The 15,191-nt window shown below is 42.5% G+C and overlaps 1 non-coding gene across 1 annotated transcript; it reads left to right on the top strand.

Moving 5' to 3' along the window:
- Positions 1-14,489: 14,489 nt before the first annotated feature.
- LOC129488906 (U6 spliceosomal RNA) lies at positions 14,490-14,596 on the top strand. The gene has a single exon (XR_008659752.1). It is a non-coding gene; the product is annotated as a U6 spliceosomal RNA (small nuclear RNA).
- The last annotated feature ends 595 nt before the right edge of the window (positions 14,597-15,191 follow it).

The raw sequence follows: 15,191 nt of genomic DNA, 5'->3' as shown, positions 1-15,191 counted from the left end.
GAGAAAGCGCCTCTCTGGCAACTTTTTGACGCAAACTCTCCAACCAATGGCAGGGAGAGAATGATTGACACATCTAAGCCAGAGGGAAAATAATAAAAACACACAACAGGGGGAGGAAAACAGGCCGCTGCTGCACGGGGGGACGAGCAGGCAACAAATCCAGGCCTCCGACATTACCAGAATGTTCTTTAAAGACACTGGGCTTTGCTTAAAATATACATTATGGGCCGGAGCATGTGAACTAATTGTATAATTAAAATGATGGACAGGGAGTTCTTCTCTTATCCTCTTTTCCCCTGCTTCCTTTACTCCAAAATTTCCTTTCCTCTCTTTGTTTTTTTTTTTTTTTTTTTGTTGTTGTTGTTGTTGTTTTTAGGGAAGGGAAGAAAGGAAACTCGTGCGATGTAAGATGGAAGATAAAAATATTTAAGTAAATGCTGGAGAATGGCGGGGGATAGGGAGTGACTGGGTTACCACATTCAACCCCAGCAAAAAGTATGTGGATGACAGGCAGAAAACAAGTCAGACTGAAACTCAAAAACACTACTATGCCGTCTCAGACAGGGCCAGAGCACGCTGACGGCCAGAAAGGGTAAAGGAGGGAGGCCTGGGAGTGCGATGTGGGCATGCAGGGAAAACAGAGAGAGAAAGATACACAAGTCCAAGAACAAACTATTTTCTAAAACTCAGTGTCTTCTCTATTCCCTAAGCCCTTATAAATATCCTTACACATATAAATAAATGATCCCCGAGTGAGAGACCCCGGCTTCTGCTAGGCTCCTGGGGTTTTTTGGAATTGAGAAGCCCACGACAGACTGCAGGGAACACGAACCCCGGAATCTAATCTCAGGGCCCATTTAGGAGAAGTAGCTGGGGCCACATCGGGCCTCGAGGATGCGAGTGTGAGGTCGACAAGATATCGGGGAAGGGAGCGAACGCGGGAGGCCCCCGTCGGAAAGTTTCTGTGTTAGAACAAACGCCACCAAACGCCCGACACTCCGAGGCCTGGAGGTAACTGGGCTGGCGCCGCCCGAGCCCCGGGCTGCGAGCCGGGAGGCTGGGAAGTGATGGGACCTGGAGGCCCGAGGCGGAGAGTGCGACCCCCAGCCCAACTTTTTTGCCTGGCATAGAGAGCAGGGACCGGACAGGTTTCAAACGGATCCGAGTTCCTAGGAAAGGAAAAACAGACTGGGCGGAGTATGGGGTGGGGGGTGGCTAGTGGAACTGCTGAGTGTGTGCGAATAAGCTGGGTGGGGGGGTGGGAGCAGAAGACAGCTCTTGCTTCACAACACCCAGTGCAGGAAAAGAAAAATAAAATCTCTTCCTAAATACCCCACCCCCCGCCACCCACCCACCACCAACTACCATCACCACCACGGCTAGTGGGCCCAAAGAAACAGCTCGCTGCCTTTAATTTGGGGACCTATGTTAATGAAGTTGGTAATTAATTCGTCGCTTTGTTGTCGGTTCTTATACTGTATGTGTAATCAAATGTGGCCGTCCTTGGGATTTACAGCAATTAACGAATTACGGGAGTGCGCACGAGGCAGCAAGCTCTCGGCAGCCGGGCTGGGCTCCGGCTCGGGCTCGGCCTGGGGCTGGGGACTCCGCGGCAGCGGCCCCTGTCACAGGTGTCTTTAGAGCTCTGGGCCCTGGCGGCCCCTCGAGCCCCCGAGGGGCCCGGAGCCCGCCCAGCTCCTTCCTGGCCCTCTGCAGCAGCTCCAGTCCGGAGACCCGCTGGCTGTCGCCTTCCCAGGAGTCAAGACTTTCTAGGGGCCCGGGCGGGGGGAGGGTGAGTACGGACCTTTTTTCTCACCCCACCCCCACTGTACTGAAACACCTGGCGGCCGCCCCCGAAGCCTTTAATGGGGATGGTGGTGGGGAGGGGGTACCAATGTCCCAGGCGTTGTGGCCCTCGTGGCGCTGGCTGTCGGAGGCACTGGTTGGGTGCGCTTGGTCAGAGTCACGATGCTTTCGATGAAGGAAAGGCAAATCCACCTCCATCGCCTGAAGCAGAGTCTCCTTCCTACCCCTAGAAAAGACAACGTTTCCCCCAGTTTGATCACAATGATGTTTAAAACATAAAAGAGCCGAAAAAGAAAAATGGACGTTGTGGATCTGGCAGAGGAGAAGGCCGGAGGAAGGCCTTGGGGACAGTGGGCATGAGGTGGGCTGGAGAATTATCAGAACATGCGCTTGTGAGCTAAACCAAGTAAACCATTTTGGACTGGGAGATCCATCTGCTGTAGGGTCCAGTGTCCAGGGAAACCTTTCAAGCCCGATGTAGAGGTTTGCGATGTCCTCCCAGATGGCGGAGGCAGCTGAATCTCCCTAAAAATTCCCCTGTTCTATTCGACAGGGGCAGATTTATGCATGATGGGGCGTGAGAGGGTTTTGCCCTTCCAGCGGCCGGCAGCAGACAGCTCCCGCTTCTCCTTTGCCCTCTAGTCTAATAACTTCGCAGAAATACAGGGCCAATAAACTACGAGTTGGAAATGGACAGTGTTAAATAAACAAGGGTCTCTTTAAAATTCTCATCCACTTCAGATGTCTAAAGTAAGATTGTGATGATTTTGTCACGGTTTGGTAAATTTACCCCTTTAAGAGGCTTTCATAAATCCCAGAACACACCTTCAGCCAGATTTGAATATAGATTTAGGTTTTAAAACCCAGAAGCTGGAAACACCGCTTTATCAAAGAGAATTTCCCTTTAGCTTAGCAATGTGCTGAAGCTCTTAAAAGATTGGATCTGAGAGAGAGAGAGAGAGACAGAGAGGAGAAAGAGAACTAGAGACAGAGAGAGGCAGACAGGGAGGGGGGGAAGACTTTCTTTTTCTTTCTAGAGGAATTCTGCCCAGACTCTGCAGCAGTTGGTAGCAGGCAAGCTTTCTCCTGGGTGTCGCCTTGAAAAGTTGCAAAATTGCTCTTCACCTGTAAGAACATGCTCTTTATCTTCCAGTCTCTTCTTGTCAATTTGGAAATTGCAGACAGCCCGGCTCAGGTACAGTCCCCACAAACCCTATTCTAGGTCAGGACAAAAGCCACTGGCTTTGGGGGAAGGGGGCTGGGCTCTTTTACTGAAAACCTTAGATGCTTGGTGGGAGAAAAAGACTCTTTGGATGAAAAGTCTAACTCTTGATTTTCAGTAAGTTCTTGAACTTCCAGTATGCCTAGTATCTGTTCATTGTATTTCCGTGTTTAACTTTTTTTCTGTGTCCTGTGTCTTTAACATTTTTTTTTTCTATGAATCTGACTTATGGTAGCATGCTTTGTGTTTTTAAATAATTTTCATTTAAAAGTGGATGGTTTTTAATTGCCACTTGTACAATTATGTTGCTATGCATATGAGATATAAGCATTCAGAAGCTAAATTAAGAAAACCAATACGAAGGGAATCAAATTATTTGTCAGAGCTTGTGTGCAGTTTCCAGAATATGTCTGATATTCATATTTTGAAATCAAGATTCATGCGTGGCACTAACTAGGCTCAATTTCTCCACCGCACAAGCCAGGCCAGTTTAAAATATTCCAAACTTTCCTCCAAGTTTATTAACTTTGGTGGGGGGGAGTGGGGGAGGGGGAGGGGAGAGAAGACAGCCCGGGATTCTTCCAGGCTAATTAAAAAAGAAGAACAAAACCCATATTCCGTGAGAACGTAGCCTCTTGGGGGAAAGGATCCAGTTAGACTTCCTTAACACTGACTTCAGAAATATGAACATTAATTTCCAATCTTTTCAGCAATTCAGTGGACAGCGAGGGACTACGTTTTGCCTTAGAAACACCATAATACCTAGAAAGAAGTCATTTTTTCATTAGGTTTTTAGATATGTCTTTATTATAAACTTTGAGGAGATTAACCTTAATTTTTTTAACAAGGATTTAAGATTGGAAATGCAGACAAAATTTAGGAGAAAAAATAAGGCAACAGATCACTTACAAATTAAGCTTGGGTCTCTCACTCCCTGCACTGCGGTTGCCTCAAAAAAGAGGTTAAGGGAGAAAGAAACAACTTCAAAGATAGGATTGGGCTGTCTTGATAAAAGAGTAGGGAGGCAAACTCCAAATGCGAAAAAGAGGAAAAGAGGGCCATGTTGTTCCGGAATGAAACGGATTAAGACTGTGTGACAAGTGCGAGATGTGGGGCTGTGAGACATTTATGAGCGGAGTGTGAGCCGGGAGCTGTGCCTCTGTCCCTGAGAGTGTAGGGACCAAGGGTGTGTGCAGAGCAAGGTTAGGGTGAGGGATAGGAAGGGCATGTGTGGATGTGAGACAGAGAGAAGTGTGAGGCAGGGTCTGTGTGTGTGTGTGTGTGTGTGTGTGTTAGGAGGGTGTGGACGGGAATGTGGATGGATTGATGAAGGGTGGTAGCTGTCAGTTTACATAATTTTCATCTCCTGGTCCTGAAGTTTCCTTGAAATCAATTCTACTGCAGGCAGCAGCCTCGAGCTTGCAGAGCTGATATAAAACAACCATTACAGTCCAATATCTTGCCTGTTTGCAAACTTCATTTAAAACTGGGGAAAAAAAGACCCAGGAATGGTTTTGTAAGAAAGGAAAAAAAGAAGAAAAGAAAACCACAGTGAAGCTTTAAACTAGTTTGGATAAATCTCTAATCTTTTATTTGTAACCTTTTACAAGCTTTATTTCCCGTATATGAAAAGCTTCTTTTATATGGGCACGACAGACTTTTCCTTTGGATTTTTAATTAGAGTCCATCAATTGTAGCCATATTTAAGAATCAATATAAAGTAATCCTTCGAGATGGGATAAGGTTTTAATCGAAAATCTAATTTCCCACTCTTTGCAGATCATTTTAAGAGGCTGGTTGATAAAAAAGAGTTCAATTTTTAAAAGACATAACACCTAAAACCTGGAAAAGATCATGTCTACAAGAAACCAACTGATGTTGCCTTACAAAGAAAAAGTCTGGCTGTTGTTGGGAACTTTTTTTTTTCTACTTAGAAGAATTTGACTTATTTTTCTCTCAAACAGTATTCCCTAATGTGGCTCCTATGAGAGTATTCACACTGAATGGAGAAAGAAAAAGACAGAAATTGTTTGTTTGAAACAGTATTTCATATGCAAAAGATAGCAACCTTAATTTTTTATTAACAAAGAAAACATAGATCTTGACAGATCCCTTTCACTACATGCTCCCAAATTCCCAAGATTAGAGAATAAATAACACATACTTTTTCATTTTTGTGCATGAATGCGAACTTTCCATTTTCGGATTCAGGAGTGAATATTTCTGACCAATTTTTAAACTTCAAAATTAGAATTTTGCGATTTTTAATTTTTTTGCAACAATGGAAAAGTTGCTTATCTCAAAGGCATAGAATTTCAAACAGTTCTACCAGGGTCACTGGCTTTCAGTTTGTCTTAAAAGAGAAAAGAAAATGAAAGCAAGGAAGAAAGGAAATAAACAAACAAACAAATAAAAACTAATTGTAGGTGCACAGTCCAGACCGTTTGTGCTGCTGAACGATTAATCTGAGATATTTGTTCAAAGGCCGAACATTATATAAACGTGCATAGTGCATTTCCAACATTCACCGCTTAGTTTAAGATCTGCAAATCATCCGTAAACTAGAAGGGACCCCCCCCCAAAAAAGTTTATAATGTATTTTCAGGTAGTCACTGTACTTTTAAAAACTGTTGTATCTGTTAAGCTCATTTGGAAAAACGAACTCATCATGTTTGCTTTTAAAAATCTGAATGAAGCGTGTTTCAACATATTTGATAGCCATGCTTTTCTTTTATCTGCAGAAATTTCAATTTATTTAAAAGCCTGGCGTTTAATGCACTACATGACCGCATGAATTTTAGAGGCGCCCTCTTGTATTCCTCTGTAATCGTGTCTAATGAAAACCTGGGATTTTCCATTATTTAAAAAAAAGTGAAAATATAATGCATCTTCATTAGGAAAATTGACTGCTGTGCTCACGACAGTTCTTAATTGAAAAGGCAACCTATTTTAATGGTGTGGTTGAGAAGAAGATTACATACTTTATCCAAACACAAAGACAATTAATAATGAGAAGCAGGCTGCTGCCATTAACTCTAATGCAGTTGCATCAATGTCAGTGAAAAGTGCTCATACCTGAGATACACGGTGCAAACGCCCCCGGCTCCCTCCTTTCCCAATTCACCCACTTCTTAATTTGAGTTTCTTAATGTGCAAGCGCCAGGGCCGGCTGTGGTCAGGCGGGCTATTTTCTGGCAAGTGTAGCGGGGGACTGGACGCCCCTGCCGGCGGGTCGCCGGGTCTAGAGCTGCGCCGCCCCGCTGGAGGCGCCCGGGCTGCCTGGCTCTCCGCGCAAACCTAGCGCCCTTCCGTTTGCGCGCATGGAGCCGGGTGAGGGCGGCCGCGGCCACCGCGCGATGGAGGATTTGGAGGCTCTGAGCCACATGGTACCTTTTGAGAAATTTAGCAAACCAGACTGGGCTGCCTCGGAAACTGGGTTCTGTTCTGACTCATTTGCAGAAAAGTTACGGGGAAAAACATTAAGGTTATGTTTGGCGGGTACAGTCTTGAGCGCACATGGCCATCCGGCGAATCAGCCAAGTTTTCCAAAGCGCCCCCTCTCCAGCTCTCAGGCCAGGGGAGCAAAGCGTGCGTTTGTGCGTGTGCGTGTGCGCGCGCGCGTGTCTCTGTGTCTGCGTGTGTGCTCGCAAGCGAGTGTGGGTTTGGGGTGGGGGGACATCCCAACCTTTCTACACCCTAGTGCGTCCCAACTCCAGCCTGGGAGGAGACGTCTGCGGCCTCTGGTCTTTTCCCTTCTTGGACAAGGTGCTGCCAGCTAAGACCTCACACCGGCCGCCTCGGACCCAGTGCGCCGAGCTAGGGGAGACGGCGCGGGACTGGGGGACCCCGGGATCCCGCCCTCGGCGCGGAAGGAGTGGCAGCCCTTGGTACCGGGCCTGGTCCTTGAGGCTGCCTGCCCTCCCGGGCGCCAGGACTCGAGGACGCGGTTTGCCCTCGCAGTCCCAAGACCCCCGGGGCCGTGACAGCTTGGGGAAGGGGCAAACTCTGGTCTCCACGAAGTGCTTCGATGTTCGCGAAAGGGTAGGCCCCTGTTGCTCGGCGTCCTACACCCCTCGGAACTGGCTCTGCCCCTGCCTCGTCCCCAGCACAGCCTCCCACTTAAGGCTCAGACAGCCGGGGAAAGGGGCGCCCCCATCAGTATCCCCCACAACCCGCCCCAGTGTGAGCCAGGGCGCGGCTGCAGGCTGACAGGCGCACCGTGACCAGGCCGTCACTTCCCTTCACCAAAGGTTAGATGGGAAGCGTGCACCCTCTGGGGAGTTCGCAAAGCTTCTCGCTTTGATCAGCCACGCGCAGTGTCAGGGAGAGATATTGCTGGTGTCTGAGTCCATCGGAAGTGTCTAGGAAAGAAGAGAGAGGAGCAGGTAGTCAGACTTTGGCGGCTGCCCTGCGGACACTTGCACACATCCAGCCTCGTGGAGGAGGAAGGACCCTGTCCTCCAGGGCCAACTGAATACACTCTCCTCCCTTGAGGCATAGCCTCACAGGAAAGCTCCTTCCACAAATGCACCCTTCCCTCTGCAGCCCTGGGTATGCTGGGGCCAGCTCTGTTGTCCCTCAATCAAGCATACCCCACTTTCTTCCCTGCTTCCATCGATTTATCTACAAATTTCCTGTAGACTTGCCACTTCTGTGATTTTGCCCACGGGCTAGGTAGCCTCTTCAAGGCTCTGAAGACAAGCAGGCCTGGAGATTTCCACGAAGCCCCAGGTGCCTCCTCTCCCTCCCTTAGGGCAGATGAGTCTCTAGAACCTTGTAACCTCCCTTTGGTGAGAGCCAACTATCAGCTACTTGGTGTGGTCTAGGAATCTTCTTGCCTCCTTTCCAGCTTCTATGTTAGATAAGCCTCCTTGCATGATGTATCTAGAGTTTCACCTGTTCCTTTTAAATACCTTTTCCAGATTGCAAGCGTTGAAGTACTCAGTTACTATTTATCAACCAAGCCCTGGTTTCTGCTTTTGGTGAGGCCATGTGTGTCGGCTGGAGTAAGGAGGGCACCAGGTCTCCTAGGGATAGCTTGAAGTCTAGATGTCTTACTTGCCCAACTACATAAAAGCAAAAACAGACTTGCTTCCATTTGTGGATCTGTTTCTTAGCATTTAACCTATGGATGCTTGGAGGCATCTTTATTAGCAAGTGTCTGACTTTGGATAGCCACTCAGTAATGACATTCCTAATCATTTATTGAATACCATTTAAGCTAGTTCAACCACAGACAGTAACTCTTAGCCTAAATGGCAGTTTTCTGGCAGCTTATTCAAGCAATGAACATGCAAAAAGTGAAAGATATCATTGCTTCCAATACTTAGCTCCCAAATATGACAATGAAAGCCATCACTTAAGGGACACCCAGATCACCCCAAGTGTAGATAGTGTATTCTGAGTTACTGGAAGAGCAGTAACCCTTTTGATTATGCTGTCTTGTATTTGATGGACAAAATATGTCAGATAAGCACAGAAGAAACAGGCATGGGGTATAGACCCTGAGTATCAACAGAATCATGGGCTTAAGTCTACCCTGACTTACTGTTTCAACTAAAAACCAGAAGTAGTGGTTGAAGGGGTTGAAGTCTTTCTCTAACAAAAAGACATTCTCTACATGAGATATTCACCAAGGAATTGGAGGGAAACCAAACAATTTCATTATCATCAAGAAATAGTTTTAATATCCTGGTAGTTGGCATTGGAGTCAACTCTAGAGTCTCAATGAAAACATTTCAGTAAAAGCAAACAACATTTTACATTAGACCATATATTCTTAAATCCAGTCGCACATTTGGATCAATTTGGTTTATTAACCAACTTGTGCACACATGGCCGGATGGATAAATTTGTTTATTTTTCACATGCAAAAATATTTATTGAAGTCTCTGATTTATCTAAAGATTTGTGATTATCAAGCCAGGACGTCTCCAGAGCATAAGTACTTTTTTGAAAGTTTTTTGTAGCATGAACTCACATTCATTCATTAATTCATGTATGCATTCAACAAGCATATCTGGGCACCTACTATGTAGTAGGACATTGTCAGAAATTGATTATGTCTAGAGGTTCGTATTTTTCTCATTTCAAATAATCAAATAGTTATAATAAACATTTGATCTAAAAGTTTTCATTGCTCTCTTTTGGCTGAAAATTAAGCCTGGAGAGATTTGTCAATTGCTCTAGGGTGTAAGGACTTGTAATGCTCATCCACAGTAGTGTTCCTAGGGAAAGCTGCAGGAGTTGTTTGCATGAACTGACAAAAGTATATGACTCTTAGTGTTCAAATCTAATTTGTTTCTAAAAAATAAAATCACAAGGCAGCTGAGTGTATGATTTATTATGTGTTTAGATTATGTGCTCGTCTGTAAAAAACTTTTTTTTGATAGGAATAAAAACAAACTTTAGATTTAACTCTATATTCTTTTAGTTCATCTCTAAAAGATAGAGACTATATTTGCATATATGCCATCATTACATTCTTATTTCAAAGAGGATGCAAAAAAAGTATTCAAATAATTATAAATACAATTTATTTTTTAAAACCCACTTTCTGGGCTAGAAGTAGTTACTGTTATTTATTTTTGTCCATTTTAGCTTCAACTACTCGCTAGTCCCAGAAATTAATGGGTTTAAATTCCCCTCGAATTTAGGAGTTTTCTAGTAACAACTTACACTCAAATGTAGTCTTTCTTATAAAGATTCTCCCCATCTCTATTTTATTTGCTTTCCATTCATGACACAGACATTACCATGAAAGTTTTCATAGGTTATTGATGGAGTTATTGAATGTGGTGATCAAATAACAGATTAAAACTGAGTCTCCATGAGGTGACCAGTGCATGAAGGTTTCTTTTTTTCTGAAGAATTCTCACAGGAAGAATTAAATGCTGCCTCTTACAAATCAGTCCTACTGATCTAGTGTGTGTTCGGACACACTAGAGTCTGAGCCACATCCTCACCAATAGTACTTTATCTTCTGGGTATGAATTGTGGGTCATGGTGCCTGTGCATAGCCTGTGGTCTGTAGAGAAGCCATATTGATTAATACTTTTCATGCAAATTATTCAGAAGGTTGAGGGTTTTTTTTTTTTAATCCCCAAACCTCTCAAAACTCATTCTTTAGTTTTCAAATTTGGTCTTTTTAATTTCCTTCGCAGCTAAGAGGATATGAGAGCCCCTTTGTTCTGGAGCTGCTGATTCTGGTATTCAAGGTGTTTGTTTGTTCCAAGGACTGCACTCATGATTTTAAAGTGCCATAAATTCTTCATACTAAGCTCCTATGGTCTTTATACCACCTTACCAGCTTAGATTATGTGATCCTAAAAATGAAAAAAAAAGTTTTTATGAGACTAGGTAGCTATTCATATTATAAATATGAATTTATTAAATTTAACTGGCAAAATGATCTATTATGAGTAAAGAAGGTGAAAATACAAGCTTAAAATATTCAGGACTGAGAACAGAGCATTTAATTTCTGATTCTCTCTGTAGGTGGGGTCTGAAATAGAATGCTAGTGTTGCTGATGCCAGCATGCTTGCCTATTTTTACACTTCCGTAAGAGATGTGGGCAATGGAAAGGGATACTTATGGAAGTACAACAGGGTTTATGTAAAAGTTCATTAGGCTTAAGGAGGGCAGTATTTGCCTTATGGAAGAGAGTGGGTCTCTTGATGCCCAAACTGTATATGAGAAAAACAGTGAAATGAAAAGGAGATGAGAATCCAGACACTCCATCAGCAGCCTTACCCTGTGACAGACCCAGAGGCAACTCCAAAGCCACCAGGGCAACTGCCTGTTCAGTCTGCCAAAGAGCCAGATGCTGTTGCTTGGAAGAATCTCTTCCACAGCTTGATGTCTGGGTCCTGTGATTGCCATCCAAAGAACAGTGGTGGGGCATGCTGGGATGAATGCAATCCCGGCATCCCACTACAGTGTTTTCTTTTTTAAAAAGAGTCATTTTAAATTAAACAAGTTTTAAAACTCACGTATTATTTTTGAAAATGTAAAAAGGAAATTAGAGGATAATAGCACAAGGCAAGGCTGTCTATTTGAAAAAAAATCCTCTTAAAACTTCACTTTGCTTATGGGTCATTTTAAATTATCCCATGAGGAATGGGACATTTAGAAGAGACAAAAGACCATCCACCATTCACAGTGATGAAATAAAAATCACTACAATCTAGAAGAATGGTGATACAAATAATACTTATTATGTTATTCACCATGATCATTTACAATATTTATTTAAATAAAATAAAAGTAAGATATTCAATATTGCATTTTGTAATATAATTTTGATTGTGGGTGCCACTGAACATGTGCCTAAATAAAAAAGGCAGTAAGAAAAATCATCAGTGACATTTAAGGGGAAAAATCATGCCTGCCTGAGTGTCTGATGAGTCACTAACATCTCTTCTTAAATATTATCAGTATCGTCACATGAAGCAACATCTCTCCTTTTCAAAATATGTGTTAATATTTGCTGTGTTGTAGCTAAGTGAATAATAGCTGCTGTATTTCTTCGAGTCACTCAGACTACTTCAACAAATGAATGTCATTTGATCCTAGCGTACAGCCAACACCTTTGCTCTTTCCGTGTAATCTTTTATTTTTTGTAATTATGGGAATTTTTCCCCTTATATTCCCAGACTTTGTCTAATAGCCTAATGGTGAGTGCCTGAGCACCATAGTAAATCTATAATTTCTTTAATCATTGTGATCAATGTGAATCATGGCATGATTAATGTGGCCAGGGTAATAGGTAATGGTTAAACAGATAATCAAAATATTTGGATAGTAATAACTCACTATACAGCAGTGTTTCTCAGCCAGGGACAATTTTGTCCCCCCAGGGGACATTTGGCAATGTCTGGAGACGCTTTTAGTCACCACAACTCTTATCTACTGGGTAGAGACCAGGAATGCTGCTAAACATCCTGCACTACAGAGGACAGCACCCTACAACAGAAAATTGGCCCAAAGTGTTAATAGTTCCAAGGTTGAAAAATCCTGGTGTAGAGAATGGATAACATGTATAATTATATTGACATTTTAAAAAGTTTGGTGACTACCAAAATATAGATAGCTCTGTAGTGTCGTTAATCTAGATGAAAAGAAAAAATAATCAGTAACAAATGTTTTCAAATATCTTCACATTTGGGATCATATTGACAAAGTATAAAGGCATAATATTGTTGTCACTTTCTGTAAAATATAATTCTCATCCTCACTTCAATTGTTATTTAAGCACATAGTTAGCTACGACTGGATGACATCAACAGCAGCTTGGGGATATCGTGTTCCTATTTCATAAACAGAATAATAATTCAACAGGAAAAATATATAAAAGAATTCTCAGTTTTTAAACTTTTTTCAATTCCAAAAGTTCTTTCCAAATAATTTGAAAAATGCATAAGCTTATAAAGAGGGAAATGAAAGTCATCTTTAATCCAGCCATCTTAAGTTTTTAGTTTCTTTAAACTTAAACTTGTGTCTATGGACATTGATTTCTTAATATAGGACCAAATACTGTTTAGCAAAATATTTTGTTATGGTTAAGTTTTCATGATATTAACTCCTTTGTCTAGCACATGTAAAGTGAAATTTATCGTTGTTTTCCTAATTGTTCTGTCCATACCAGTTTGACTCCTTTTTTCTGAGTGTGGATTCATTGGAATTTTTTCTTTCTTTTCTTTCTTTCTTCCTTTACTTCTTTTCTTTCTTTCTTCTCTAATGTATTCAGTTATATTAAGTGGAAGACATCTCCCCATAGGGAAACTGGCTTGTACCTCATCTGCGTTCTCTGTTTATATCTTGTAGGACTAGTATTCTCCAACACTATGTGTGACTTGTCTCCTAGTCATTTTTTCTTAAGTCAGATGTTTAGAACTAGTATTCTCCAACACTATGTACGACTTGTGTACTAGTAATTTTTTCTTAACTTGGGTGTTTATGCTGCAGAGCTAAAGTTGTTTAACAGGTAATAGCTTTGCCTCAGTTAAATCTATGGGTGAGGATATTGCCACTGGGCAAGACTAAGGTGGTAGTTACGATTTGGGCAGGGAGATAGGCACAGAGCCCTTGTTAAGGAATGAAACCCAGACAAAAGGGAGGGGAGAACTGCCAGAAGATAGAGCAGGCTAATATGTACAAATTACAGAAGGAAAGAGGACAAGTGGAAGATAATGCAATAATGCACAGCCTTTAAATAACACATTGAACAACAATGACTTTGCATTTAGCATTTGGGCAGTGCTATCATCTGAATGTTTGTGTCCCTCCAAAATTCATGTTAAAATCCTAACCCCTAAGGTGATGCTATTACGAGATGGGGACTTTGGGAAGTGATTAGGTAATGAGGAGGGAGCCCTCATGAATGGGATTAGTGTCCTTATAAAAGAGACCCCAGAGAGACCCTTACCCCTTCCATCTTGCTGTGAGAACACAGCAAGAAGGTGCCCTCTATAAACCAGAAAGCAGGCCATCACCAGACAGCAAATCTGCCTTAATTTTGCACTTCCCAGTCTTCGGAATGGTGAGCAATAAATTTCTGTTGTTTTAAAGCTACCCAGTTTATGGTATTTTGTTATAGCAGCCCAAGTAGTCTAAGAAGGGCAGTTATATGACAAGACTTTTGCTTTATTTGAGGCATTAATCTTTGGTTTCCTCCTCGGACCCATATTATTAGGTTGATGCAAAAGTAGTTGCGGTTTTTATCATTACTTTTAATGGCAAAAACTGCAATTTCTTTTGCACCAGTAACTCTTGTCAGGGAAGCAGAGAAAAAATTGGAAATGGTCCCACAATTTTCAGGGTTTATTTTTTCCAGGATTTTTTTTTTTTAATAAGATACCATGTTGTCCAGGTTGGAATGCAATTGCTGTTCACAGGTGTGATCCCACTACTGATCAGCACCGGAGTTTTGGCCTGCTCCATTTTTGATCTGAGCTGGTTCACCCCTCCTTGGGCAACCTGTTGGCCTCTTGCTCCCAGGAGGTCACCATATTGATGCTGAACTTGGTGCGAACATCCGATTGCTATAGCACAGAACTCCTGGGCTCAAGCTATCCTCCCACCTCAGCTTCCCAAGTAGCTGGGTCTACACGTGCATGCCACCACATCTGGCTTTTTCAGGAATTTAAAACAGTGACTAGCTCTCAAGCTACCGCAAGTTCTGCGTTGGGCAGTTGACAATGCCAACTTTATGGAAACATCCCCAATGTATTCCTCCCTAACCTGCAATATAAAACAAAAGCTTCACTCAACAGTTTGCAGAGCAGAACTTCTTTTCTTCTTCACAAAATCGGTTTCACCCTTGGGTAAATGATAGGTGGCACATGCAAACAGTTGTCTGGGGAAGCTGTTTATTTGTTTGTTTTTATGTACTCTGAGCAGCAGAATTTAGAAGCCAGCTCTCTTGTGTCCACCAAGTTCAGGCACATGAAAGGGAACATAGTGCTTGCTTTGGCAGCGTATACCCTAAAATTGGAACAACAGAGAGAAGATTAGTATGGCCCCTGCATGAGGATGACATGCAAATTTGTGAATCGTTCCACATTTTTTAAGTTACAAAAATAAAAAAAAAAAGAAAGAGAACATAAGTAGGGATTTTTTAAAAGATTGCAAAGGTTCCGTGAAGAGAAATGAAATATACCACAGAATAAATAATATGCCAGTTAGTAAAAAATATATGAGGGTTCAACTGAAGTATGGATCCTTTCCACAATAATGGACAGACAAACCCTTTTGTCCTTAAGACTACAGAATCCTTTGTTCTGATTCTGTGTTTGGTCTTTCTCCTCATCAACTAGCTGATTATGGGTCTCTGCTGGGTCTCCTTTAGGTCCTGTTCATATCTAAAGTTGGCCTATGCCATCCCGGTCACTTCTTTGAATCAGGGCTGACTTAGGAATTACAGAAAAATCTTGGTCTATAGGTGTTACTTGAAATTTGAAATTTAATGTCAAGTTACTTCATCAACTTTATGTCTACAGGTCTAGACATTTCTGTTCCTATTATCATACAAATATCAGAGGCAGCTCCTCATTTAATTCTGCAGTTGTCTGTAAATTGTTATGACTGCCAATTATAAAACTCATTTTATTTTGTTCTGCTGCTGTAGAGGAAGGGGTTTATATATCCGCCCCAGTGTTGATA

Source organism: Symphalangus syndactylus, chromosome 8, assembly GCF_028878055.3.
Source record: "Symphalangus syndactylus isolate Jambi chromosome 8, NHGRI_mSymSyn1-v2.1_pri, whole genome shotgun sequence".
Taxonomy (NCBI): Eukaryota; Metazoa; Chordata; class Mammalia; order Primates; family Hylobatidae; genus Symphalangus; species Symphalangus syndactylus.
The sequence above is the reverse complement of the archived record's forward strand: the minus strand, read 5'-3'. Positions and strand labels throughout refer to the sequence as shown.